Source organism: Neofelis nebulosa, chromosome 3 (assembly GCF_028018385.1).
Source record: "Neofelis nebulosa isolate mNeoNeb1 chromosome 3, mNeoNeb1.pri, whole genome shotgun sequence".
Lineage (NCBI taxonomy): Eukaryota > Metazoa > Chordata > Mammalia > Carnivora > Felidae > Neofelis > Neofelis nebulosa.
The window spans coordinates 165,386,838-165,396,331 of NC_080784.1; positions in this window are offsets into that span (position 1 = coordinate 165,386,838).

Genomic DNA, 9,494 nt, shown 5'->3' on the forward strand with positions numbered 1-9,494 from the left:
ATTGCCATCTCTTTCTTCACAGTTTATTTTGTTAATGTGGTTTGACTTTCCAACTAAAATTTAAGCTTCTCTAGGGTAGATATTATGTCTTGCACAGAGCAGGAACTCGGTCCAAGTTACTCAAAAGTGTGGTCCTGGGACCACCAGCGTCAAAGTTACATGAAAACCATTTACAATTCAAAATTTGATGTTCCTGCTGTATTAACGGACTTGAAGCAAGGATCTGCATTGTAAATAAGTTCTTCCAGTCAGGTGTATTTACACTAGGATCTGTCCCAGGCAAGAATGACTAAAATGCTTGGGGACAGGGGAAGGAGGCAAAGGGGACTGGGGGACACAGTCTTCTCGAACATTGCATTGACAGGTATTTGAACAACATGTCTCAGTAGAAGTTGTCACCGTCAGAAGTACAAGTTAAGTTTTCCTTGCTTTCTTTTTCTATCTCCAAGAATAATCCGTACTTTTACACTGTTGAAGAAACAGATAAAACCAGTCTTTATTTATCGCAGCATGTATAGGAGAGTTAGTGTACTTTGACAGTTCTATGATGTTTCTAAGCATGATATTTTTTCCTTTCTGTATTTTGAGAAATGGACCTGTCCAACCCGTCCTCCAGTATACCACCTCCCCCAGACACTAAGTTTACTGTGGAAGTATTTGATTTCTTTGAGATTTCCTTCTATTTTTCTTAACCCAATGCCCAGCATGCATGCAGTAAATACCCAATAAATGTTCCAGGCTCTTGTCGAGATTTCAAGGTTTTGATAAGCAACTCAGTGATTGGTAGGAGAGAGCAGCAAACACAAAGCACTAGGTATAGGTGTTGTAACATACTGTCTTGAAGATCTTTGTTGGGAAAAGAATAGGGAATTATGTGGAGAGGCAGAGTCTGCAAATTCATGAAGTAAGTAGAAACACCTGGTGTGCAGACAGCAGTGGCTGTGCCGATATTTTTGTAAGGATAATCACAATTTCAGTTATTTTCCCAACACTACAGATTTTTCTACCGGCTCTTGCCCCTAAACTATGCACCTGGCAATCTTAAGTAAAACTTGTCTCTTGTCAAACTCCTCTTAAGTGTTGGACGGAACTCCATTTTTATTAGGGGAGATTTTATAGCCATTGTCTGGAGTGATGGGTAAATGCCTTGAAGTGAACAAGGATTCCCCATGGAAATGTTTCACTGTTACAAACTAGGAGCATTCAAGACACAGGGAATGAAGTCAGCACAAGAACAGGGTATCTATTTCTCCCCATTGACTTAGTGATCTTTTTGATCTCTGCAGCAGATCATATTAAATTCTTTGGATTTGACCTCATATGCAAATTGGGAGAAAGAACCCATAAAAGATTGATTGTTAACTCTATAGTGCTATATATAATAGGATGCTGTATATTTGGACCTCTCCCAGAGTACAAAACTTGGAGTGCTTGAACCTCTCCTAGTAGATTAGAATATGAAAACAATAGAAAAAAATTAACAAAACCAAAAGTTGGTTTTTAGAAAAGATCAACAAAATTGACAAAACTTTAGCTAGACTAACAAGACCAAAGAGTGAAGACTCAAATGACTAAAATCAGGAATGAAACAGGGGATATTGGTGCTGACCTTACAGAAATAAAAAGAAATGTAAGGAAATATTATGAATAACCACAGTATCTGGATGAAATTCAGAAATTCTTAAAGAACACAAGATACCAAAACTAACTGAGGAAGAAATAGAAAAGGTAAATAAACCTATAACAAGTAAAGAAATTGACTTAGTAGTTTTAAAACTTGCTACAAAGAAAAGCCCAGGCCTAGATGATTTACCACTGAATTCTACTAATCATGTAAAGAAGAATTAATGCCAGTTTTTCACAAGTTCTTCCAAAAAAGTAGAAAAGGAGGAAACAGCCTCCACCTCATTCTTGGAGGCCAATATAATGCTGTTACCAAAACCATAGAAGGACATCACAGGAAAGAAAACTATGGCCCAATACCTTTGTGAATATAGATGCAATAATTCTCAACCAAAAACTCACAAAGTGAAACCAGCAACATACAGAAAAAGGGATTATACACATGACCAAATGGAATTTATCATAAAAATGCTAGTTTGGGTTAACATCCTAAAATTAATTCTGTAGTACACCATGTTAATAGAATAAAGACAAAACCATACAATTATCTCAATAGATGAAGAGAAAGTATTTGACAAAATCCAATGCCCTTTCATGGTAAAAACCATGCATCAAACTAGGGATAGAAGGGAATGTCCTCAAATTTATAAGGCATCTACAAAGCATGAACACCTAACATCATACTTAAGGGTGAAAGATTGAATGATTTCCTCCTGATTCTTGTCTGTGGATTTGCAATAGGCATCTCAAACTATACACATCCTGAGTTGAGTTCTGGATGCTCACCAAACCTGCTTCTTTTCTACTTTTTTTCTGGCTTGGTAATTGGAACCACCATTCATCTGATTGAGCCCATAAAAAACCCAAGTGTCATCCTCAGTTGTAATCATTCTTCCAACATCGCTAAGCACGTCTTAGGTACACAACTCCAAAACCTATCCAATTACCTAAATTCCCTTCCTGCTCCCAACCTACTCCAAGCCACCAACATATTTCATCTGGACTACTCTGCTGACCTCTGGTCTAATCTCCCACCTTCTACTCTAAAATCCATTCTCTCCACAGCAGCAGGTAAACTTTTAAGTATATAAACCAGATTATATCGTTTGTTTGCTTAAAAATCTAGTGGCTTTCTGTGGTCACCAGCCTTTAAGATGGCCCCAGTGATATCTGCCTTCTTCTGTTCATGCCCTGTATATTCCCTTCCCACGTCGTATAGGGCTGACCGATGCAACCCCTAGAATATTATAGAGCTGATGCTTTGAAAATTCCTGTGCTGAAACATAAATCACTATGGCTTTCATCTTGCTTTCTCTTGTATCAGGTGCTCTGGAGAAAGCCAGCTGCCATGTCATGAGGACACTCAAGCAGCCCATGGACAGGACTGCATGACAAGGTACTATGGCTTCTCGCCAACAACCAACATCAACTTGACAGTGATTTGAGTGAGTGGGTCCTCACTTAGAGTGGGCACCATCTTAGAAGTGGGTATTCCAGCTCCAGTCAAATGGCTGCACCCCTCGCCAACACCCTGATTGTAACCTAATGAGAGACTGTGAGTGAGACTAAGTGAGACTACCCAACTAAGTTGCTCCGGGGTTCCCACCTCTCAGAAAATGGGTGAAGTGAAAAATATCTGTTCCTTTACACCACTATGTTTGGGGAGAATTTGTTAGGATCCTTACCACACAATGAAAGAAAGTTCAGCAGCAGTAAACTGTAGAAAGTAGAAAATGTGCCCAATGAACTGGGTGACCCAGGTAAGGAGATTTTCCGGGCAAAGTGCTGAAGGCATCTCCTGGTTTCTTCTTCCTACTTAAATGGAAATGCAAGAAGAAAAAGATGCAATCAAGGAAGGATTGTTAAAACAAAAGAAGCCTGGACTCACAAGTTTTGAAAATTTTCAGCTTCTTCTAATGACAAAGAGTCAGATAAAGAAATAGCTTTGAGGCAAACATCAAACCTATTGCAGCCATCCACAATTTGTTACACAGCAATAGATTAATTATATGCTTTCCATCACATTCAGAATAAAATCTCCAATTCTTTACTATGGCCTTTAAAATTCCCCTTTATTTACCCATCTAGAAGAGTAACTCCTGTACCACTCTCCTCCCACCTCACTGGGCTCCAGCAAAGCTGAATTTCGCTTTCATTCTTTTTCTTTTAATGTTTATTTGTTTTTGAGAGAGAGAGAGAGAGAGAGAGAACTTGGAAGGGGCAGAAAGAGGGGGGAGGGTGGGGGGGGGAAGGCGGGGAGGGGGAGGGGCAGAGAGAGAGTGGGGAACTGAGGAGCTGAAGTGGTCTCAGTGCTAACAGCGTAGAGCCTGTGGTGTGCGCTTGAATTCACAAACAGAGATCATGACCTGAGCTGATGTCAGATGCGCAACCTTTTGAGCCACACAGGCACCCCTGCTTTCATTCTTGAACACACCAGGCTTTCTTCCATCTAAGTGACTTTGTATTTTCCATTCCCTCAATTTCAAATGCTTTTCCTCCATATGTTCCTGGCTGGCTCTTGGTTGCCATTCAACGCTTCCATTTGCATGGAGATCAAATGTATTCAGATGAAATACAAAGGGAAGGATTGAATGGGGAGGCAAAATTTCTTTAAGGAGGTGACATTTCAGCTGTGATCTGAATGAAAAGAAAGAGCTATTAGTGTCATTCAGTAGCTGATATTACTTTTAATTTATTGATTTGCTTACGTTTTAATTGCCTTCATATTACATCAGAAATGTCAACCCCATGAAAGACCTGCTTTTCTTGTTTGCATTGTATCCTCAGTACCTAAAACAGTGACCAGCATGTATCAGGAACCCAACACATGTTTTTGGAATGAACAAATGAATAGGTGAACGGACGCCTAGTTTAGGTAACTGGGACTAGATCTCACAGCTAGAAAATGATGAAACTGGTAACCCATCCTCTTAGCCTCTCACCTCAATTATTTGAACATTTCCAATATAATTGATGTTAATTATACACATTGACACTACCTTTTTAAAATGTAGTAACAGAAACCTTCAATACACGCAGAACAAAACGGCATCATAAAATGTTAGTTCAAGAAGCTCTTATTGTATTGAAGATGTGGTTGAGGTGCGAAAACGCGTTACAGTTTCATTCGGTCTTTCCTTTCTATATATTTTCCATACAAACTTCCTTTCTTCTGCCAGACTCAGGTAAGTAAGGGTTGGTATTTCATCATTTCTCCCTTTCTTCCTCTGAATAAATTTTACAGAAAGAAATATGACCAAAGAAAAGCCCACCGCGGGGAATATGAACATTGAGGGGCCATATGGAGCCGCGTGGAAGCCATTAGAGTCACTTCGTCTTGCATGGGCAGTAAAATCACTCTGGCAAGTGCAGTCGTGACCCAAATCCGTTGGCACTTGGCAGCGAGTGTTCTGGCTGAGTGATTATTTTTGTAACTCCATCTGCCCGGCATCGCCAGAGCCTCCGAGAGCATGCTGGAAGTTGAGACCATCTCACCTGGGGGAGGAATCCAAGCTCTTTCATTATTGGGTTACTCCAGGGCTTCTGGGGTGTTTTCCAGCTGAGAGTTCTGTTTTGATCTCACTAGGGGTGAATCCATTACTCTCTCTGAGATGGCCCTATTGGCTCACTCAATAACCCTCAACTCTTTAAGCTACATATTGAACATTTTTCTTGAGCCAAAGAGGCAAGAGACACAAATAGCACCTGGCTTTGAAAACCGTGGACAAATTGTGTCTCATTCATCAGGCTTCTCACCAGTGAGTCTCACTCCACCCCCAGAATAATTCCTCAGAACACACAGACACACACACACACACATCCACGCAGATACTACGCACGCACACACACACACACACACACACCACCCCTTTAATAGTGACACTTTCAAACTGGTGTAGAAACACACTTGTACCTTGCTAGGCTACCTTTTTCATTTCCTGAATTTGTTCTTATTTTAAATTTCTTTGCCTGTTATGTACTCAAACTTGAATGGACATTGCTCTCTTTCCAGGAGAGTCAACGAGGGTGTTAGAAGGGCAAGAAGGCTAAATGGAGGTGATAGCGAAAATATTTCCTATAGGTACGCATAGTCCCCAAGGCTTGGTCTCTGCCTACATGCTCAACCCCAACAAACCAGAGCAGCAAACTACAGTGCAGGTTGGCCGATATGGTGGGTGGTGGTGATGTAGTATATATCTACACATGGAGATGCCCGATGCTCAATTTCTAATACCTACTGGACTCTCTGTCTGGAGCACTATTTTAACATGGGTTTTGGCATCAGATCGTCTCTGGAATAAACAGAAAGTGGTGTGTGTGTGTGTGTTGTACGTGAGAGAGACAGAGAGAGAGAAGGAGAAAAAGAGAACCTGAGAATTTACTTCATACACGTTTCTAGGCCCTGACAGTAAGTACCCCCTGAAAAATGACTTAACATATTGTAAAGGATGGGGGTAATTGAGAGATATCTGAGGCAGGACGCCCCTGCTCTGCTCATGAGTACAAGGCCCAGGCCAACCATCAGAAGAACCTCATCAGCTTGCTCAAGCATATTCCCTAGGGAACTTTAGCCTCACTTGATCCCATAGACCAAGAAGCTTCCACAGTGACCAATTTGTTCCCAGGATACATAGATTTCATCAGCCCCAGTTGGGATTTTCAAAGCCCACAGCTGTACAAATAAATGTTTCCATGTCTTTTCTGGCCTCTCGGCCGCCACAAATTATGAAAACGCCATTACCTGGCACTGATTACGGCATGTTTGCAGACTGAGTAAAAGTTGCGTTATGTGATGGACAGTTCACTGGCCTAGGAATCAGAGGGCGTGTATTCCAGTCCTCTGCTACTTAAGCTCGGGCAAATCCCAAACCTCTTGGAGGCTCAGTTTCCCCACCTTTAAAATGAAGACAATAGTAATATCTGCTCCTCCAAACACATAGGTCGGGATCATAGGAACTTGAATATGCAAAACAGCCCTAAAAACGTGTGTTCCAAAAGAAAGGCATCACTGTGTTTCATGTCAGCTTCCAGTTCACTTTAGGCAGCTGCATGGGGCCCAGCTGGAGAAATCTTAAATTCTCCCCCTCACCCCATGCATGCTGCTGGAAGCATGTTAGAGTATATGTTAGTGGTTCTCAACTGGAGGTGAGTTTGCCATCTGAGGGACATTTGGCAATGTCTGGAGACAGTTTTGATCGTCACAGACATTAGAGCGGGAGGGGAGATTCCATGTATTGGTACCTACAGGGCAGAGGCCAGGCATGCTTCTAAACATCCAACACTGCACACAGTAGCCCCTCACAATGAAGAATTATCCGATCCAAAATGTAAGTAGTTGGGAAATTGAGAACCCCTCGAGTGTTCACATGCTTCTATTCTGTGCCTTAAGGCCAGAGAGCAGTTATGCTGCAGGGTCCTCTGGTGCACACCTTGAAATCATCTCCACCACTGAGCCAGGGCTAATGAAATTCCTTGCAGTAATCCTGGGGAGGGGGAAGAAAGAGCCCCTGAAGTATCCAAATCAGTAGTTTTCAACGTGTGGTCCTCAGACCGGCAGCATTAGCATCCCCCGGGAAGCCTGTTAGAAATGCAAAGCCCGGGGCCCCACTCCAGGCCGGCTGAATTGGTGGGGCCCAGCAATCTGTGTTTTAACAAGCCCTCCTGGTGATTCACCTCCATGCTGCAGCTTGAGAACCACTGATCAAACAATAGTCACAACTCAGATTTTGCCACGCTGCCCTTGGAAAGAGCACTAGCTTGGTAGCTTGGACCCAGCTGTGGGGACTCCTGGCTTATTTTTAGCCCAGGAATCTCCCCATTAGCAATTCTGTGCTTCAAGGAACTCAGGCTGCAGAAAGCAAAATGTCATTCTGACTTAGACCTCCTTTACATGATGCCTGGTGGAGAATCAATGGGGCCGGTGGGGGGGTGGAGGGTGGTCGGTGGAGTGCAATGCTGCCAGATGGCACACATTCAGTTTTTATTAGGCGTTTTGGATGATGGGCTTCTCACGGCAGAGCTGAGCATTGGGCTTGACTCTCCCTGGGCCGGGGGCTGGCTCCAGTTTCCCTGGTGGGGTAAGTACTGTGGCAGGTGTGAGGATGTCCTCTCTTTAGCTGGAAGGTCCCTGAGGGATGCAGTTGAGGAAGAAATGGGGATGGATAGGTATAGAACTTTCCAGAACCTGTGACTTTCCTTTCATGAGAGGCTCCTCAGTTTCCAGACATTTACTGATATGACCAGATTCCAACCCCAATGGGAAGAGAATACACTAAGTTCCTTCTGTATACTGGCGGGTATCTCGTCCTATAGCGGACACGTTCTCCGACCATGTGGCCCTGGGAAAGGTTAGTTAACCTTCTCTAGACCACAAATACATCATAAGTGACTTTGGAGTAGTAATACCTTTCCACTACTCTATCAGAATATTCATTCACTTAATAAACATGTATTGCATACCTACCATGGACCATGCAGTATGGAAATTCGGAACTGGGAATTAATGACGCATGACATAAAACCAGTTGGACACACACACACACACACACACACACACAATTGTTTATAATATGAGGCCCAGACAAGGAAAGCAGAAGACATCTGCCCAGCTTCATCCCACTTGCTCTGATAGCAGCACCTAACCCAGCCTTTCTCACAGACCCAGTCTTGGTTATCATGTCCATCAAGCAGCATGGCTCTCCCCTGGTTGGCTAGGCCCTGGAGCCCTGCTAATTCAGTCACTATGTCCCCGGAATTGTGTTTTTGAGCTAATTAAGCAAAGGCTGAAAAACATGTGAATCCTATTTTTGCTCCTGGGGAAGGTACGGGAAGACTGCCTATCTGCTTCTGTTTCTGAATCCCAGAGCTGCTTTCTGAGACTGATGGTTCAACTTTTCTTCAGTTCTGGGAGGACCCAATACACTGCCAATAAATGTCCTCTTGCTGTCCAGAGTTGTTTCTGTTGCTCACATCCAGAGAATTCTAACTAATACAGGGACGGTGAGACCAAGTGAGCGAAGTCGGTTCACTCTGAAGCTCTCTGAGCTTAGGCATCAGACCCCTTGCTTGCCTAAGCTCCTTCCAAGGCACTCAGATGAACCCTAGCAAGGGCTTGACTTCATCAAAGGTTTTCATTGCATTACAAAAGTGAGTTTCAATAGCAACTGTTTAAGACCACTGCTTCTTTCCCATCTGGCTTCCTTTTAATCGCATTGCCCTTTGTCTTGGATGATAATGGGGTGACCACAGTCATTGTAAGAACTCAGCTAAGGCGAAGTCAAGTTAGCAATACTTTCAGTTGGGGTTTAATGGAATACTTATTAGATTTTCAGATGTAGTAAAGTTATTGCTAGACATTCCAGTATAGGAAAACCACAGGTTTTATGCATCCCAAGCCATCTATAATTTAAAAAAAAAAAAGTAAATTTTAATCACCCGTGTTGGAGGAATGACTAAATTATATTGCTATTTCTTTATTGAAAATTATAAGTAATATTATAAAACTTGTTATAGGAAGAGGTGATAAAAAATATGCAGCCCCCAAAACGTTAGATAGAAAAGAAGGTAGAGGGATCTCAAGCAATTAATTAATAAAATAAATAAACTAATATAAAAAATAATGACTGTAGTGTAGTATTGGTCAGCTTTTAGTAACTTGAATTCGTTGTGATTTTTCCCATTCTAAATAAATATTCATGTTCACATCTGATTTTGTTCCTTTCTTAAAGAAGGCACCTTAAATTGAGTAAGGATCAGGTCCCACAAGACCTGAGCCGACCCTACAGATAAAATTATATATGGGATGGCCTTTTGAAAACTGTGACTTGTTGTGTCCATGGAGAGAATGATAATTCATCCAGCAAACTGGGAGC